Source organism: Perna viridis, chromosome 3 (genome assembly GCF_037379345.1).
Source record: "Perna viridis isolate PV_CMFRI_1.1 ecotype Kerala chromosome 3, ASM3737934v1, whole genome shotgun sequence".
Classification (NCBI taxonomy): Eukaryota; Metazoa; Mollusca; class Bivalvia; order Mytilida; family Mytilidae; genus Perna; species Perna viridis.
Genome location: NC_142447.1, coordinates 10146816 through 10167817, shown reverse-complemented (window position 1 = coordinate 10167817; position 21002 = coordinate 10146816). Strand labels below are relative to the sequence as shown.

The following is a 21002-nucleotide window of genomic DNA, read 5'->3' as shown; positions in this document are numbered from 1 at the left end:
ACTGTATACCTTATAAACCAGTCATGTGTTAAAGATATCATTTATTTAAAGCATTGCAAAATTAGGGGGAGGGTCATATTACATTAAAAGGGGGGTCCAATCCATATTTGTTTCACTCTTGGGAACGTGGACTTATTTCAGCATGTTAAAATACTCTCAGACCCACGTAGGGTACATTTGTATCAGAGTGAGCCAGGAAATTAACACAGTCGCTTGGCTGTTACATGTAGTAGGGCATATTTGTCGGAGTTCTTCTGTCAGTTTTCACGAAAGCTGGCTCTGCCAATATCTACTAATCAAGATCTCTGTAGGGGGCGCTCATTACAGACCAAAAAATGTATACATGTCAAGTTTAAATAAAAAAAAGATATGGTATTTACAGCTTTTTTTATTTTAAAAGACGATTCCTACCAAAAGCCCATCACTTTGCTTTAAACAGATTAAATTCTCAATTATAAACGGGATAAACACACTTAAATAAACATTAACAGTACCTACATGTGAATACATGTAATTACATAATTATGCAACATACATGGCATGGTTTTAATAGTCTAATTTGAAGATTTATTTAAATGAGAAAAAAATAATAATAAATGCACCCCCACACCATTATTAACTTAGACCCCTCTTATTGGGTATTACATTTTGAATCCTATACAATATTTCAAATTTATATGTAATGCGTGAAAACTGAACGAAGTTGTCTGTAAACATGTACGTGTATTTACGGACACGTAGATGCAATCGGATTGTGCGCTGTTTGTATCGCCCATAAAACCATAACACGAGCCATTTCCGATTTGTTTGCGTTCATATATCAAGTGTTTTATTAATATGTTTTTAAAATATTGTTTTTTTTCTGATCTTGGGTTTTGTATACCCCGCAACACGAAATAGCGAGGTATTATGCGAATCAGATTTATAACTGCTTTGAAACTATGCATAGTATTTTAGTACCATGCAATACAGGGTAAGTTAAATATGCAATCAATGCAGTTCCACTTTTGAAGAGTTGATGCGTATTCCCAAAGACACTGATAAAGTTTCATGCAATTGAGATATAGGTACATGTAGGTATGCTCTTTTCGCTGTACCAGTTGAGTGCTACGCCACACCTCTATGTATATAGGTATACAATATTCCATCATTCAAATGTGTAGACGCAAATATTTACATGTTAGAAAAAAAAAACAATCACTCTTAAATGTCACACTGACAAGATTGTAACATGTTTAGCCATTTAAGTCCAAATTCGCATTTTGAAAGGACTGATTACATTGTACATCGGTTTTTGAGACTCACAATCTTACACAAAGTATTGGTGACTCTGACTTGCTATAATAGTATCTAAATATATCCCCAGGTAACAATATATGTGACCACCAAAACTGTTTTTTACTCCTTTAAATAGGCAAGCATTTATATTTAACTCCTTGGTTTCGGAATAATCTATTCTACGTTATATCTAAAAAAAATTGATGCACTACCAATAGAACGGTTCCAATCTGCAAGCACGAATCCAAGGACGGGTGTACCGGGTGTACGCCCCTCCATCGAAAATCAAAAGTTTTTTTTTATATGAAATCTTTATTTTTCATGAATATTACCTCCAGATATTGGTTTTATACAAACTAGAGGTACCAAAATAATATAATTTGAGAAACGTTGATGCGAAATGAAACTATGATTAGTTCAGGCCATAATGACCTTTCTCCCACCCCCTTTGTTAATTTCATGTATATAGTATCAGAAGTATGAATAATAGAATGAAATATTAAAAAATGAAATAAAAATAGCATACAAGTACAACAAACAAAAAGGTGTGGACAATCGGGGAGGGGTACAGAGTTTATAATGTAATATTTAAGTGGATAGATCCCCTCTAATAATTTGTACCACAGTATTAAACTTCTCAAAAAGTAATTAAGGGATTGACCTCGAAAATTGTTATTGAAATCGAAACCATTCAGGAACTGGGAAAAATAGGGGATAGTGTGATATTGGTATTATATTAATCTGTGTCAAATGTTAATCACAATCCAAGTTTAGATAGAAGTAAAGCTAGAATAGTTATTAATTTATTTAAAGTTGATATAAACGATTAGTGTCAATTTCAGACTAGCCATAGACAAACATTTCTGGCTACAGCATTAATGTGAATTAAACATATCTGACCCGTTTTAGTAGAAAAAAATAGTTTTTTGGTTACTTGAAGTATGTTCAACAAACTACGGAAAACAGAGGCATTTGGTCGTTAATTACATGTATAGCACACTGTCAGTGCATGTAGTGTGTGTACATTTATTTTATAAAACCGTATCCACAGACCTCTTGTGAATTCGCTATTAGTAGGTAATTCCGGCCCAGGGGCGAAGTCATTAATTAATGATACACTCTACCAAACTAAAGCAATCAAACCAAATCAAAATACCGTATTGCAGTTAAACATATGATATACATAAGTAATGACTATGACTAAAAATTGAACATTACCGAATATTAAACATGTTGTGATAATGATATTGTCCTCAGTTCCAACGGCGGCTAAAAAATAAATCAATAACTCGAAAGACTCAACAACAAAAAGAAAAAAAAAGCAGTCCTATTAAAAAGATATTTTTTTTGTGTCATTGTTATATAAAACATCTAAGGAAATAATTTAATTATCTAAACAAATATTCTCTCAACAACAACAACAACTTTATTCAGAAAAACACTCAGCCGTAGTTCATGCTACGGAACAGGAGCGAATATATATATATATATATATATACAGTTTACAATGGAAACGAAATGAGTAGACAACAGACAATATTTTTAAATACACAAAAACAAAATACACTAATTCATTGTCACACAAATGTATTGAAATTCAAAAGTACATTTAGCCTTATCATCACCGGAAATTATATCACGTGGTTTGTATTTTACAACACGTTTATAAAAGAAAGTCAAACTCTCATATAGGTTTAGGCTAAAAACCACTAATTCCACTTCCCATAGGCTTCTATGCTAATTTCACAATATTCAATGGCTTCTCTGGACTTTACCTTAACTTCAACCTGCAGAGGACTATATATCAGCATGATTCTACATATGTCAGCTCACAATCCTCAGAATGGCATGTGGGGTTAGCAGACTTGCAGTGCAGTACTGGTCACCGGAAGTGAAGGGTCTATAAATAGCATGGGAAATCCAAGTGTTTTCACAAGATAGGGGTATATTTAAAAATTATTATGGAGATTAGGCTTCACATCACAAGAAGCAAAATGCACCTATAAAATGTACAGAAATGTTTTTCCTTTCAGAAACTGTTTAAATTTTTTAAATAAGATGAGAACTTTTTTCACAGCACTATGAGGAACAGGGGTAATTTCTGCGTAGGACTATTTTTGCGTACGTTCCAAATGCTCATTGGTTGAATTGGTGGTCTGTAACCTTTAACGGATTAATGTGACAATATGTGTACTAGTATACAATTTAAAAAAAAAATATATGTATATTTGGGATTACTGTGTGCCTACAAACGTTTTGCAACTTTTGCGATGAAGATAGAAAGGTTAGTCAATACATTTGTGTTACAATACATTATCATTCCATACAATTTATTAACATTCGGATTGGCTGTATAGTAACCAGGAATATACTTATTTCTAAGTTCGGTTACAAGATCATGATTGCACAAAGCAACATAATGAAACTCATCCCCCAGACCTGTTCGACATAAAATGCAGATTCGTTCATGTTGTGGTGTTCCGTACCATCTTCCTGTTTCCATAGGAAATTTTATATTGCATGTTCGAAGTTTACATATAACTGTTCTGTGATATTTTTTGAGTCTCAGTAAGTGGCTCGAGACGAAACTCAATTTTAAACTTCGAATAAAAATTTCCTCTGGACGAAGCATCAATATCAGAATACCATTTCTGTACGAACTGGTCTTGTAAGATCTGTTTCACATGAAGTTTAAGAAAATTGATATTAACATTCCCTTGTATATTCCAAATTTCACTACATCCAATATCATCAAAAATTGATTTTATGTAACATATCCATTTGAAAGATCGATCACCGTTTTCATACATATTGAACATAAGATTATACAATTTACCAGATAATTGATCTGTGTTATTTACAAGTTTAAACCAGAAACATATCATTTTAAGCTTGATGCTGATTTCAATAGGGTATCGTCCTAACTCTCCATACACCATAAAATTTGGAGTAGATGAACGGAGATTTAGGATTTTCTTGCAAAATTGAAGTTGAATTTTTTCTATATTTGACTTATTTTCAAAGCCCCATATTTCTGAAGAATAGGTTAAAATAGGGGCTACTAATGAGCCAAATAATTTCAATTGCAAATCTATGGGAATACTTATGTTATTTACCTTGTAATAAAGAGCATAAAGAGCTTTTTGTGCCTGCTCTACGAGTTTGTTTCTGGACTTATAAAAATTACTATTATAATTGAATATAAGACCCAGATATGTATACGAATCACATATTTCTATATTCTGCTCAAAAATATTAAAATGTACCCTTCTAGTAGATTTTCGCTTAGAAAAAATTATAATTTTTGTTTTTGAAACGTTCACAGTCAGCTTCCAAGTTGCACAATATTGTTCAAATACATCTAAAGCAGTTTGTAATTCCTCAGGTGTATCCGCAAAAATTACAGTGTCATCTGCATATAGAAGTATAAACAATTTAATATAAAATCCTATATTTTCTAAACTTTTTGTATCTAGATATTGTAAACTTGAAATAGAGTTTTCGGTAAAAAAAACTCTTCCAGATCGTTTAGATACAAGGCAAACAGAAAAGGAGAGAGTTTTTCCCCTTGACGGACCCCTATTTCACATGGGAAATATTCTGTTTTAAGTTCTCCCATTTTAACACATGATTTAATATTAGTGTACATGTTCAAAATAACATTAAACACTTTCCCACTAATATTATTTTTTAATTATTTTTGAAATAATCCAACTCTCCAAACTGTGTCAAAAGCTTTCCTGAAATCAATGAAAGCACAGTACAATTTTTTACCTGATGAAAGATATAGAGAAATGAGGGAGTGAAGAATAAATATATTGTCCTGTGCACTATAACCTTTCCTGAAACCACCTTGTGAGTCAGATATAAGTCGAAATTCATCAGACATCATATTGAGTCTAGTGTTTATCACAGAGGTAAACACTTTACCCAAGTTGGATGTAAGACAAATTGCTCTATAATTATCTAAATCATCCCGATCACCTTTGTTTTTGTATATGGGTTTAATAATTCCAGACAACCAAGTATCAGGTATCAAGCCCGTATCTAAAACAATATTGAACAATTTTACATATATTGGCAACATATTGGCAATAGAACTTTTTATAAATTCATTGACAATTTCATCGTCACCTGACGCTTTACCATTTTTTAAAGATTTAATTGCCAACCTGATTTCATCTTCAGTAATAGGACAATCCAAAATGGCAATCACATCTTCATCAACATTAAAACTATCAGCATCAGGATCAAACTCCGTATCATCGTCATTTTTATTTAACGATTTAAAGTATTCGTACAATTGCTCAATAGTGATTTCATTATGAGCATTTGTTCCTCCTTTTCTTACTCGATTCAAAATTTTCCAAAGTTTTTTTTAATCTTTCTTGGAGGTTAGACGTAAATCTTGTTCGAATCTGTGCTGATAATTTTTGTAACTCGTATTCGTTTGCGATTTGTACTGTTTACTCGCATTTTTAAGAGCCTCCCGGTTTTCTCTATTCTTAATAAAACTATACCGATTCCGTGCCTTATGAAATTTTGCACGTGATTCGGCACACTTTTTATCGAACCAAACTTTATGATTTTCTTTTTTGGTACTACGGCGCTTTGGTTTGCCAAATGAAGACAATGCCGATTTTTTAAACAAAGCAGCAATTTGACGGACAACTTCGTTTAAACTATCAACAGGCACTTCACCTTGACCCTGTGACCGAATTTCTTCCAATTTTGTTTGTAACTAAGTTAGACATGTGACGTCATTATTAATCGATTCAATAAACCGGTTCTCCTTATAACTCACCCATCTAGGGACATGCGTAGGTGAGTTATAAGGTGGGGGCGTGGGATTTATAGTAACTGTGCGCACTGAAGCATTGAGACAAAACGTAATACAATTATGTACGTCAGAAAATAACGGATCAAAGTCATTCACATTAAAAAAACTAAACAATGCGAAGACAATAATACATAGTCAATTAATGAAACATTTTTACAAGTTTTAATACCGACTTGGTAGTCATTTCCTGGTAATCTACCATTACCTATATACAAATTATTTCTTTTACAAAACTCAATCAATTTATACCCAAAATTATTTGGAGCTGACTGATCTGTAGAATACCTTTGTAAAGGAATATTATTTTGTACTAACACCTGATAATCATATACATAAGACAATAGGTCATCATCATCTACAATTTCATCTAATATTTCAAAGAGAGAGTCTTCTGGTATAACCACATCATTCAGAAGCTTAGTTTTAGCATTAAAATCACCAACAAGACAGACATTACAATCTGTTTTACTGTTTAACACCAACATTTCATTTTCTATATCTGTAAATGCTTCATTAGAAGCATACTTAGTATTTTCAGGGGGTATATAAATTCCACCCAATAATAAATTTTTGTCAGTACTCAAAATTTCTGATTGGATTTCCACCCACTGAACAAAATCACAATTTGTAATATGAAATTTTAAAAAATCTTTTAGCCCTTCTGGATAAACAATTACAATTCCACCTGATTTCTTTACAAATTTCGACCTATATTTTGAAAAACATAAATAACCTTTTGGCAAATTGCCTTCAATATCATCATAACTATCAGTTTTTGTTTCTACAAAAATTAAAATGTCATTTGTCTTTATTAAATTACAAAATTCTGGACACAACAATTTGGACTTGAGCCCACAGACATTTAAACACGATACGTGTATGTTTTTTAACACATCACTACCAACGTTCACAGTTCGGATCCTGTTAGCGAGTTCCTAGCTGCCCCCAGCGGAAGGGGGGATGCAAAAGTCACCACGTTGGTTTCCGGGCTGACCAAAGAATTGCGGAGGTGGTTCCCTGGACACTTGAGTTGGAGGAGGTATAGTAGGTTGTCTACTAGTAGATGGACGTTGATTGTCCATAGGAAATGCCTGTTCATTAAGGGGGTTGTTGACTAACTGGTTCCCAACGTACAGTTTATCCAATACTAGTCGTACATTACGATTACCCTGCTGCTTAAGCTCAATCATTTTCGGGATAAGTTCTTTTCTCCTGTTGCTTATTTCAGTGGGGTATTGTTGGAAAACTGCAACGCCCCTTCTCCCTTTGAGTTTATCAATGGCAGCTGACCTTACCCGTTCATGGTCACTATACTTAGCAAACTTGGCAATAATGTTCCTGGGCTTTCTGTCAACCCTTTGTCTAAGCCTATGAACATTACAGAATCCAATATTTTGAGCATTGTCAATACCAAGTTCAGTATGTATAAAGTTTTTAACAACCTCTTCTGCATTTTCATTTTCAGGATCTCGGGACTCCTCAATGCCATTAAAAATGAGGTTATATTTCATTGAGTGAGCCTGCATTTCAAGAAGTTTTTCCTGTAGCATACCATTTTCAAACACAAGTTTATCTCTTTCAGTTTCTAAGCCAGACACCCTGTTTTCAACTAAATTATAATGGAATTCCTCATTAGTTAATCTATCTGATTGCTGTTTTAAATCATGCCTTATATCTTTTATTTCACAGTTTATTTTGGTAAAATGTGATTCCATAGCTGGCAATAAGTTCATCTAGCTTATCAAGTTTATTCAACCTTGTATTCATGAAGTTTATGGTTTCTAGAATTATTTGTAGTGTGGAACTATCACATGTAGATATGGGTTGCTGATGAGTAGGTTGTGGAACTTGAAGAGAGTTATGTATAGACAAATTTGAATTGTTATGTTAACAACTAATGCAAAATTGAACTTCATCTTCAATTTAAGTACTCGAAATTTTAACATTTGCCATCCGCCTCGGCGGGATGGCACATATAACGATGCATTTTACTTTCGTTTTACAATGAAGCCTGTAAGTAAAGTGTTCCTTTTTGAAAACTACTAACATAGTAATATTGTATAGTAACTTAAAAAGGGGGTTTTGTTTTTAAAACAAATTCTAGCCCTGTGCGGATACGGATACGTGTCAACAGAATAGACAACAGCAGCGCCAGGCTTGTCGTAAATAGTACTGCGAACCTTGACCGGGGGATGGACAGGGCGTTCTACCCACAGAACAAACGGGTTTTGTGCCCCAGGTGTAGATGGGGTAACCCTGGCATGGTACATTCTGGAATTGTTAGGAAAAAATACGGATGGGTACGTCTTAACACCGCAAAGATCGGTATTAGTGCACTAAGACCACAAAAATAGCACTAAGACCCATAAAATGACATCTTTCAGAAGTAAAAGTACTACCATTGGAGAGGTTATTTAAAAATGCATGTATTGTACTGAATTTAACATAATAATAGTCATTGGATCATTCACTGTTTAGTCTTTTGTGCAATTTCTCCGGCACGTGCCGGAAATCACGCGAGTGACCGACCGTGATCATGGCTCTTTGATGTCCACTGATCGTTAATTAAAGTAAATAATACGTACAGTAATAACCAATCAAGCTTGACTCTGGTGATTTTGTTTATTAATGATAATCTTATTCAAAACTTTAATTATGTTATTTTTTTGTACATGGTTTCAAGAATATGTATACTAATGTAACATATATACATATAATCAACTCCTTGGTGGTTTCGGTATTATTTGAAGTTAAAAATATAACACATTGAAAATGTTTTAAATACATAGTAAAGCCTTTCAAAATTTACTAAGTTTCAAGAATAAAAGTAAAGGCATATAAAATGCCATAAGATTGGAACCGATGTCTCTACTTATGAACATAGTTTGATATACACGCATCATAGGTTTGTTAGTTCTACTTTAAAAACTGTAAGATAGAGACATTGGTTTCCGTTTAGTTACGAAAGCTGCTTGTCTAGACTAGTCTTTTGGTCATTTACATAGAACTTTTCACCGAATTTGAAATTAGAAAATATTATTGTTTTTTTTTGTTACATATAATACGGACAAAATGTTTCCCGATATTTTCATTTTTATTTTTTCTATTTATTATTTCCATTAAATGGATCGAATGAATCTTAGTTCTGGATTCATGAATTGTTTGTACTGCATGATTTTCTAATCTAAGCAAGCAGAATAGTCCACTTTCTTTGTCATTTGATTTTAAGATGTTGTTCAATTTCATCGGTTCCCAATTCGTACTAAGATCGTTTCCATCACTTGTACGATCTGCACTACATAACTTTGTAAGAGTCCCTTTCACAGACATAAAAAAAATTCTGTAAGGAACAGGAAACTATGAACTATTTGGTACCTGCTTCACTAACGCTAATCTCATTCACTCTGTCAGGCGGTACCCATTTTTTGTGATCTGTACTCAAGAAGTATTGAACCAGTATGCTTCTAAGAGCTAGTAACATACACCTTTGCGCACCGCCACAGGATGCTAAATTACCCGACTCTACCCACAACTCCCTATTTTCTGTAGGAATCAAAATTTGTTGACCCTATTGTCCTTGTATCGCACCCCTTTTTTTTTCATTTCATCATAATTTCATGTTTATTGTATCACCCATTTTATGTTCATCTCCTGGCTATTCTTAAAGTTTATATTTAATTGCAAATCTTTAAATGACAAAAGATTATCTGAAAACGAATTGTTCGAAATCAACTTGATAACGTGATCTTTGAAAATTTTATAAGTTATTACTAAGACATGATCTATAAAGGGTTAATCTTATCCGTACTCCGGTCGACATGCCACTTGTGGCGTGTTTGTGCATATCACACATACAAAGCATAATATGAATTGCCTTTTAATATTTTTTTCAAAATCGTTGACAGTGGGGTAGAACAGCACAGCGGCTCATCCCTATCACATCGGAAGTCACCCCCACCAAAGGAACTTCGAGTTTGAAGACTGCGATTTTTCAACAAGCCATACGTGATTAGGAACAGGATGTTTATTTCATTTATGTAATTAACAGGTAGCGCCCTGGAGCGTCAATCAATCAGCACATAGTGTGTGCTCGCGGTGTGTGTACTTGAACGTTATACAGCTCACCTGTCGGTTCTGTCAATAAACGTAATATATATGTATACATAGTGAAGAACGCTGTTTGAGTCGTGCGTAACAATTCTTTTCCTCCACAGCTTGCCGAAGAAGTTTGCTGCGACACTAACATCGCTGTAGTCAGCACATACGGTTGCACTGCATGGGGGAAAACTGATGGACGCTGTAAACTTCTACCACAGTGGAGAGGATTATGGGCTTATATTAAATCAAATTTACTGTTTTTTTTTTTTGGTTGTCTTTTTCTTCTTGTTTTATTTTATATTCATAAAACTTGAAATAACTTGTAATTAATGACTCCTATAATGTTTGCTCCTAAGCTAGTGAGTTTTTTTAGGAAAGCAATGGATACGTAACAAAACACTTTAGAAATTAACAGTTACCGACTAGCATATTTCCGTAAACATGACAATTTTGATGTATTCAAGAATAGACCTCGATCATACATGTACGTTGTGTCAATCATCTAATTTCCACTTTTGTTCTTTCAATGAAATTTTGTCATTGTGAAAAGCTAGTATTTAAAAGTTATTACATAGCATTCGGCTGAGAATATATGCATATACAATGTACAGTACGTACGTATTGACCATGGAATATTGACCTCAAGTAGTAAAGCTATGTTATATACAGTCCTATAAGATGAAAAGGTATTGCGGTTACTGAAGGTACATAAACCTGTAACTATAAGTCTATGGCACTACCCGTGGAGATATGTAATGCAGTATGTAGATGCCGAATAAATAATATCATTAGAAGAAACATGTGCATGCAAAAATCTATAGAATGTATAAGAGTCATAAAATTTTGCCAATTTTGTATAATATTTTTTTTTTCTTCGAAAGAACACCCGTCAGTTAGGAATCTGTGGACCCGACCGCCGTTGACACCCTTTTAATGTGCACAATGTATGCGTAGTAGATAAATAAGCTAAAATTCCTACGTGAAGGACTAGTGTAATGACACATTTTAAACAAAATTAGTGAAAATTTAACTGGCTCGTGACGTCACTAAGTCGGTTTGATACTGATATAAGCACGGCAAATAATATGTAAACAAAGAATATTTCGTAAATATTGCTACGATCATGTTTATCTTATCACCAAATCACGATGACTTGTCAAGCTTACGATTGCACGAATGATAAAAGAGAAATGTTCGGGTTTTTTTTTTGTGGTTTTTTTACCAGCAACACGAACATTCTTCGGAAGTAGCCATAAGGTTTTCCTTACAAATACTAGTCATCTGGCTACAAATCCCGTTGTTCGTCAATTTGCATAATAACATGGTCTTCTCTTTTAAAATATCCTTAACGGTCTTATATTATTGTTTAAAATGTTAACATTGTCAAGAGAAGTATCATGTGTGAGGCTTTAACACTACTTTCAATCAAATTTCTCAAAAAAATGACATATTTCTTAAGATTGTAAGGTGCGAACAATTTTAATTTCAATAAAAGTCCCAAATTATTGTTATAAATATTAAAAATGGCAATATTAGTATCCGGTTGGTGGTTGCAACACTTATATTTCAGTCAAAAATCTTCAAAATGACATATTTTTGCAAAGTGTATCTGTACGAACACTTTTAATATACCTATTTGTCTAAAATGATTGTAAAAAATGTTAAAATTTTCTATATCATTATGTTGTTGATGGCTGTGATATATATATTTCAGACCAAATTCTTGAAAATGAGATTGAATAATTGCATATACTTGAAGTATACTTAATGGTCTTATATTATTGTTTAAAATGTTAAAATTGTGAAAATAAGCATCATATGCGTGGCTGTGATATATTTATTTCAATCAAATTTCTCAAAAATGACATATTTCTTCAGATTGTAAGGGTGTAAACAATTTTAATTTCAATAATGGTCCCAAATTATTTTTACAAATATTAAAAATGGCAATACTAGTATCCGGTTGGTGGTTGCGACACTCATATTTCAGTCAAAAATCTTCAAAATGACATATTTTTGCAATGTGTATGTGTGCGAACACTTTTGATATACCTATTAGTCTAAAATTATTGTAAAAAATGGTAAAATTGTCTAAATGTTGATCCCTGATAGCAATCACTCACTGGGCCAACGTTGGTAGTATGTTGGCAGTGTTGTTGGGCCAACGTTGGCAAATGACGTTGGCCCAACATCAATTTGCTCATCGGCCCAACGTTATTTTCCACGTTTGGCTCAATGTTGGCCCAATATGATCAGGCCAACAACCCGCATTAATACGAACCTAATGCCAACCACTTACTACCTAACAAAGCGTTGGCCCAAGGCAATACCAACATGATATATACCCAATGCCAACATGTTGCCAACCCATTCATTTTAGATTTTTGTTGCTGTAATAAGCTGATGGTATTTGTTGCATTGACTAAGTTGTTTTCCTATGTAAACTTGATAAATACATGTATCTGATTTCAAATCACTAAATATGTGTTTAAACGAGGTAAAATAACAAAATATTTTCATTGGGTACATGTATCAACAACATGTTTATGCAGTTATGATAAATACTTCCTTGGCAGTAATCCTCCAATATAAATAACTGTTAGGAATATATATCCCTTGTTTTCCTTTAATTTCCTTTTCTCTTTTTAATAACTTATTTTCTCTTCAATATATCAGCTACTTTATTTCTAACAAAAGCATTGCCGATGAAATAAAAGATAAGATAAAGTCACACATATTTATTCCATTTTTCATAATACCTATCAATGTATATACAACAGGTATCAAATGTTGATAAAGACAATTATTAACTGGAGAAAATCAATAATATAACCTAAAACCTTAATGTAAATTATATATAAAACCTGATAATACAAGTGTATAAAATAGATCTATTTATTCTATATTGATCGATTCATATACCCTGAAAAATACACTGAAAATAACATGTGTATCAACATCACCTTCCCCAGGATAATAAGACAGAACTACATTGTATTATGGATACTATAAATCAAGTATAATTCCTCATAAGAAGCATGGTGAAATAACTTTTGATGTAATAAATATTACAAATATTAACATTGGTTTAATACATTTGGGTTGAAGATTCCACAAAGTAAACACCATCCACATTATAAAGAATCAAAAATGGCTAAATTCAACATGTTAAAAATGTAAGAAAAAGTTACAAAATTTCTTTATAGTAGGAGCTGCACATCTTGTGATGTGTATGTGGCAGAGTGGAATTTAACCATGAATTGACTGTGGATATAATATTCATTTAATGTTACCCTTTCTATATATTTATGTATTGTATTTTATTTATTATATGATATATGATTTGAGATTAATAGACGAATGGTTTATATGTTTATTAAAACTTACTCACATTTATATTAAAATGTATACATATTGTTACTTGTATCAGTGTAATTGATAATCATTTACTTTGACTGATTGATTTACCTATCAGCTGATGAGCTATTTATAGAACTCTTAATTTCTCTTTTATTTATTGGTCAATTCAGGTCACATGTACTTTAAAATTCTCTTTGGGGTTTCCTTTGGAATGTGAGTATTATTCTCTTTGAGTTTGCTGAGCTGGATGGCAGACATATTGATTTCCTTGAGATTTTTATAACTTAGTCTATAATTTCTGACTAGTATTTCAACATAAATCTACTTTGGAAGTTTAGTTGTATTGCTGAGTTTCTGGAACTTGTATTTGAGGTTTGTTTCTATATTTCTAGCACTTTATCCCACTGAAATAACTTTGTCTTAACTGAGCAGCTAGTATGAGGTTGAATGTTTAGTTTGAATTTGAGAATGAATTTGCAGTATGAAAATGAACTGAGTGAATGAGTAAAATCTATTTAAACCATTTAAAGAGACAAAATGATATAAATGATTATAAATATTTAAAATAGTTAATAATTGAGCTATTAAACCAAAAGTTTCAAAAGAGACAAATCTTGAATGAATGTGATTTCTTATAAATAAATAGGATATAAATAATTGATTAAATGGTTAAATTTTAATATGTTAAATAATATTTTTATTTAATGATGTACTCAAAGTGTTTCGTGTTTGTAATGAATGTTATTATTATTCCATGAACACATCAGTTATGAAACATATATTTGCTTAAGGTTTTGTATGATGTGTCATACTGTATTATACCAGACAGTTAACCTGACCTTTTCATCTATTTGAGAGGTAAGCAGTAAGTTGTGTTTTTATTATAATTTTTTGTGTTAACATACCATTTGTGGCAATGTTTGGCAAACTTATGTTTTGCTGTTATTTTAAATCTTACATGTTGCATACAATTAATAGAGTATAAGAGATCTGTACAGAATACTATTATGTCAGAAGTTACAAAATTATATTGGTATGAGATTTATGTCAATCATGAATAATTATAATTCATACATGTAGACGCAAGATATATTGAGTCTTAGAGACAGACAAATACATGAAAACATAATCTATATTTTATTCTATCAATATTGTACAGGTTGACTGAATATGTTCTTTATTTAAAAAATAGAGTTATCTTCCTTTTCTCTGTACTTAAAGTATTTTATTGTATTACAGGGTCAATTAATTTTATTTGTAACAGATTCCAATCTGCCTTATCAATAAAAGAACCCTAAATCATCCATGTATATTTTGTGGATCCCAATATGGTTTCATGTATACAAATACAGTGAAAGGTTTAAAAAAAAGTTCAATACTTTTCAAGTTACAGATAACACAAATTATGTACTGTCTAGAGCATAAAGTGAAAAAAATATTGGCCAAGTTCAACATGCTAATCTTATATAAGAAAGGTAAAGAAGCTTTAACATTTTTCCGGAGTTAAAAACCTAATAAAATACATTCATATTTCTTTTGTTAGTCTATTTCAACTGGCTCAACTGGTTCAACTGGCACAACCCTAACTTGTTTTTCCATTAATCTTTTCTTCCTTCTCCCTTCCAGACCTTTTGAGTAACGGAACTAATCTTTTGCTACAGTTTCAATATCATTGTCATTTGCATTTGCAACAAGTTTTTTCTTTAATATACAAAATGTAGTAAACATATTAATTTGGTTTGATATCAAATACTAAATTTGATGGATACAATTATTTTCTATGATAAAATCATGAAAGTTTCATTGTGGATAAATGTATTGCACAGTGGAGCTTGAAACAACCCAAGTCAAATTATAATTAGTAATGAAAAATGTGGAGTTAACATTCTTTGTACTAGGTATACCCCACTCATACAGAAAGTCGATAGTGTAAAGCAACCAAAAATAGCTTACAATGCACGCCCCATCTATATGATGCATTACAACAAATTTGAAATCAATCCATCCATAGGAAGCCAAGACAATTGCAAGAAATTTGGATGGATAGACTAAACAAAAAACAGACAATATGATTCTAATATATCACCCACTTACTGGGGTATCAAATGTTAATGTACAATAACTGATTCTAAGTGATGACTTTTTCATTTGCATGATCAGTCCATATGTGTTTATTTTGATCAAAATGAAAATAATTACTAGAACATACTTTTTAACACAACTGCCATTCTGCTTTTTCCACAGGCTTTCTTAGTCCTGACCAGTTAAATAAAACGGACAAAGTATTGGTAAAGCAATATTTTAACACTCTCCTAGTGCTCTCCTTTATGGAGTCGCTCCCAATTGTCCCAAGATGTATTACCTACCTACACACAGAAACAGAGTGTAAAGTTTTGTTTGATTTAGATGGGTCAGTAACATACACCATAAAACAAACAATTAAACTAATGCTAAAAGTACATAAATGAAAAGTAGAATAAATTTTATAAGTACAAAAAAGTGGCTTGAGATAAAAAGAGAAAAATAATCAATTATATATGTTTTAAACATTCCAAAGAAATGAACATTTTTTTTTCAAATGACTCCTTACAAATTCAATGAAATGTTTTCTGCATCATTTAACTAAAGCATTGAAAATTTCAATAGATTAACCAGATCTTAAACCATGACAATTTTAGATAAAACATAATTACTACTGAATTTACATCTCTCTTCAAATACTAGATATGATAACTAGAAAAACTGTGAACAAAGCTCATTTGTTGATACTCATGCTCCCCTCCATAGAACCGATGGGGAAAAACTAAATAGATGGTACACAATGGTATCATTTGATAAAGAATTTGTGAAATTCTCTCATCAGTTTGAGAAGGTTGTGGATTACAACTGCAGATGTACAGATAGACCAATGAACAGTATGGACACTATATACCTCCTGATGATGAACATATTACACTTATACATGTTCATGTACAAAAACTAAAAAAGAAAATCAATAAAAAGGCTTGTCATGCTGAAATGAATCACTCATTAAATCTCATTAAAAAATGTTTTTATAAAAACCACTTGTTATTTATGAATACTAACAGCGAAATTGAAAATTATGGGAAAAAACATGGAATATACCTGAAACTCGTATCACGGGTTCTGAAGGTGCTGTAGAGGCCTCTGGTGTTAATGTCTTCTGTTGTAATTGGGGTCTTAAGGGTGACAGAATTTTTTTTTCTAATTCTCTCCTTACTGCTGAAGGTCTTGCAGGTGATTAGGCAAGGTCTTTCTGAATTGAAGCTGTACTTGAATCCCTTGGAGATGTACGTATTTATTCAAGACCAGGAAGTGGTCTAATGCTTCTCCTCTGTTTAGCAGGAATGCTTTCAGGAGAAGAAGATCTGGCCTTCCTCTTCAACGTAGACTTTTCCGGTAATGAGTCAGACTCGTACTTCGAAGTGGGACTAGAAAAAAAAATTATAGCAAAGTTTAAATTTATATGCACGGATGAAAATATTTTTTTAAAGATACGTAGGGGTAATACCTGAAATATTTTAATGAATTTTTAATAAGGGTGCTCTGTTTCGCACACCAAGTTACCCCCGTCAAATTTTGTAAAACTTAAAAGAAATTTGGTGGATATATTGTTAAAATGTAGATAAGCATTTATACATAGACAGATATAATATGTTATGGTAAACAGGTGCAATTTAAATGAAGAATTGTATCCGGAACGTTTCTGTCTCCTGCGGTAATAGGTTCTCTCCTCAGCATCAGATGGCTGATTTTCAAAATACCTTATTTCGCACGAACTTTTGGGACTAACATTTTGAGAGAATGAATCGAAAAGGGTCTTATTCTTTTTTTTTACATTTTTTCCACCTACTCCATGCATACTTTCATCCTGTAGTAGTGTCTAAGTGCCTGATATTTTATATAACATAGTATTTGGCTGTTAGTTTTGGAAAGGCACCCCTGAGTTGTAAAAAAACTCAGTAATATTTTTTTCAGTATGTTACCATGGCTACTGGATTTTATTTTTAGAATCACGAAATTACTTATAAATGACTTGAACCTCCACACACCACGGATTTTCAAAATATGCACTTTTTTGACAAAAAACTAGAACTTCTGTGCGGACTGCCTCAAAATAGCTTTATTTCAACAAAATGAGACAAAATTTTCAGGAATGACCTAACTGTATTGTACTACCTAAAGCACAAAAGAACTTCATGTGTAAAAGACAAAACATTTGAACTTTTTGAACTGGTAGGTGCATTTTGAAACTTGAAGGTATCAATTCAACTTTCGACAGTAACTCTGCAGGTTTGGCATATTCATGCATAGGTGTTAATTAAAAAAAGCTAAAGCCAAAGATCTCTTTCAAAATCTCCTCAAAGCAGGAATTAAAGAGTGTTGGCTTTCGGGACATGTCTTGACAGGAATTGAAGTGATATATTACAATTTTAAGCTGAAAATTCAATTACAATTTAAGACTGGAGAAATTGCAACTAAATCTCTTGCTTTGGCATGGACATGTAAGTGGGAGATATTTAATATTTCATTGCTATCTAGAGGCGCTCACCTAAAGCAGTAGACTTAGCACCTATGAAACATGCGCTTTGAAAAAAAACTACCGTCTTTTCCTTTTCTTTTCTTTGGCCAAATCTTCTTCCTCTCTGTGTAAGTCAGAACAGTTCTCTGCGTGTTTAACATTTTGCAAAGCTTTGGAATAGGAATCTGTAAGAAGTTCAATTTCAATCATATAGAAAGAAAATAACTTTTTTTCACTAACTAACAAATTAAATGAAATTTAATGAAACAGGACTACGAGAGTGTCCAAAAACATTGTTACATGTACTTGTGAGAAAGTAAATTAAACAATTAAATACTCTATTTATATGTAGATTTAAAAAAAAATCTCGTCAAACTTATAAGGCCTTATCGTATGTTTAGATGAACATCAAAACACAATATACATGTAAACACTAAAGTATATGTTCAAAGGCCTGATTGTTCTACATATACCCGGTAGTAAAAAATATTTACACAGACACAATTTGCAATTCTAAGTTAAACAATGTATACTTTAGTATTCACAAAAAATTGTAAGCAGACAGATGGACAACTATAGGACATCATGGCGGCCTTCATAATATAATGAACACACATGTACAGTACTTAACCTGTCTCGTACATGGTTCTCTTAACATAAAACAAATGAAGGAGCTGTCTGGCACTTCTTTATTCCAAATAGCTTTTTCTATTCTACTTCCAGATTTCCAAGAAGGCCAAAGACACTTGTCCTTTCCGTTAAGCCACTGCTTTGGTACAACAGCAACTTCTTCCTCATCTTTGAGTTCAACAACATGATAATCTCCCCCGTTTAGAACAAAATAAATAGTCAAATTTCTGAATTTAATCATGTCACTTTATTTCTTTTTTTCAAACTACCAAACACTGTCTGTAAGGGCATGGCTACATATTCATCCTTGTATGGCATAACAATGTATTTAGTCTGAACATCATTGAATGACCTTACATAAATCCTGTTACTCAAATTGTCAACTCTATAAATTCCCAATAAATATGAATCTAATGGTAGATAAAAAAATCTTTGTATTGAAGTGAATATGTTGTACACTACATATATCTCGCCAGATTTTTGCAGAATGTTTTCTGATATATTTCATCATTGATACGAACAAATCTATCACATTGTCTCAGATTTAACAAAAACTCTGATTTAAATTAGTTGTATTAAAGTCTTGAGGAAATGGACCATCACAATATTCTTGTGAGAGTTTAATTGCTAATTTATCATTTTTACTAAGAGTGTTTTTCAGAAAGTCTTCGTACAACTTTTTGTAGTGGAAATGTTGGCTTTCTCACATCTTTTTTTCAATTTCATAAGGTAATTTTCAAATGGAAATGAAGAAATGTTGTCAAGCATGCCAAATATTTTGGCGTCGAAGGAAAGGTGAAGAAGGCTATGTACATTGTACACAAGGTTTTCTTTCCCATATAATTGACCGTAGTGTTCCACAAAAGTGCATACCAGCTTTTGAGCATAATCACTACACTCCTTAACTAGATGGGAATTCAATAGAATATGCAAGGTTACAGAGAGTAGCATGAAGTGTTTGTATATTACTTCATGTACAAATTCTCTCAGGACTACTGGTCCTGTATAATGCACGAACTGACGAAACGCTGTGGCTTTCCATCCCTCTATTTCTGAGAATCCCCTAGGTTTCCTTGCAAATTCACTTGATATGTTGTGTCGAAGACCATATAACTGAGAAGAGATTTGTTTACTAACAGTTCCACCTATTCTAACTTTTAAATCTCCATTTGACCATCTCAATATTATTCTTTTAATAACACCTAGAAAAACTGTGATATCATACCTACTACTCCTTCAAAGGGTGAAGGACCTTTATGGGTCTCTTCATCTAGTCTATCTAAAAATTCTAAATCAGATCTAAGTGGTGAATTTAAATCAGGATTTGTCATTTTTCCTAACAATGTCCCACTTTGAGTGCATTTGTCGTATCCATGATAGCCTTAAAATTGCTTTACATATTTAATAAATGCTCTTGCAGGAGTATCACATATAACCGAAGTAAATTTAAGTCCACAATTCTGATCCGTGAACCGAAAACCATTTAATTTCACTCCATTTAACTCCTGTATTAATTTTTCAAGATATACTATGATACTAGTAGGTTTATAATTACCATAAAAGAGATCTATAATAAATGGCTCTCCATTTCCAACACTTTCTGCTTGTTTAGGGATTGGCCAAAATTGTCTATTTGAACTGTATGAAGGAAGCCCATCCATACTCAACTGAATATTGATAGACACATCTGTTATTAAAATGTCATTTTGTGATGATAACGCACACGCAAGTGCTGACTTTAAACTAAAATGATAATACTGGCCGCCACATATATTTTAAATTTCATAAGAGCACTTAGTCCTAAGCTAAGTTCTTGAATCTTTTGGTAAATTTTCAGATTTAAAATGTGGACCCAAAATTGTCAAGAGCCTTCCAAGGGAAACCAATGGAATATCACATTCAACTGCCCATTTTGCCAGTTGATCACTTGTACATTCCTTGTCAATCAGAATCACCTAGAAGATAGTATGGAGTGTTGCCATTTTCTTTTAAACAATCAAAGTTGGTCTGAGCATAATCTGCATGTTCAAACGAAAACTCATTATTTTCACTTGAATTTGAATTTTGGTCGTGTATTACAAAGTTCATATTTTCTGATGAACTAGAAATACTGGAAGTACATGGAGTTTGATTAAATTTTGTATCATCGTGTTGATCTGTTATTTCATGGTCAACTGGACCATAATGAATATTTAAGTCCAATATTTCATGTTCTGTGTCATTTTATATTTCAGAATTGTGTTTCTCTACATT

The 21002-nt window shown here is 32.4% G+C and overlaps 1 pseudogene; it reads right to left on the bottom strand.

Moving 5' to 3' along the window:
- Positions 1–16895: 16895 nt before the first annotated feature.
- Positions 16896–20080, bottom strand: LOC148620957 (uncharacterized; annotated as a pseudogene).
- Between the last annotated feature and the right edge of the window lie 922 nt (positions 20081–21002).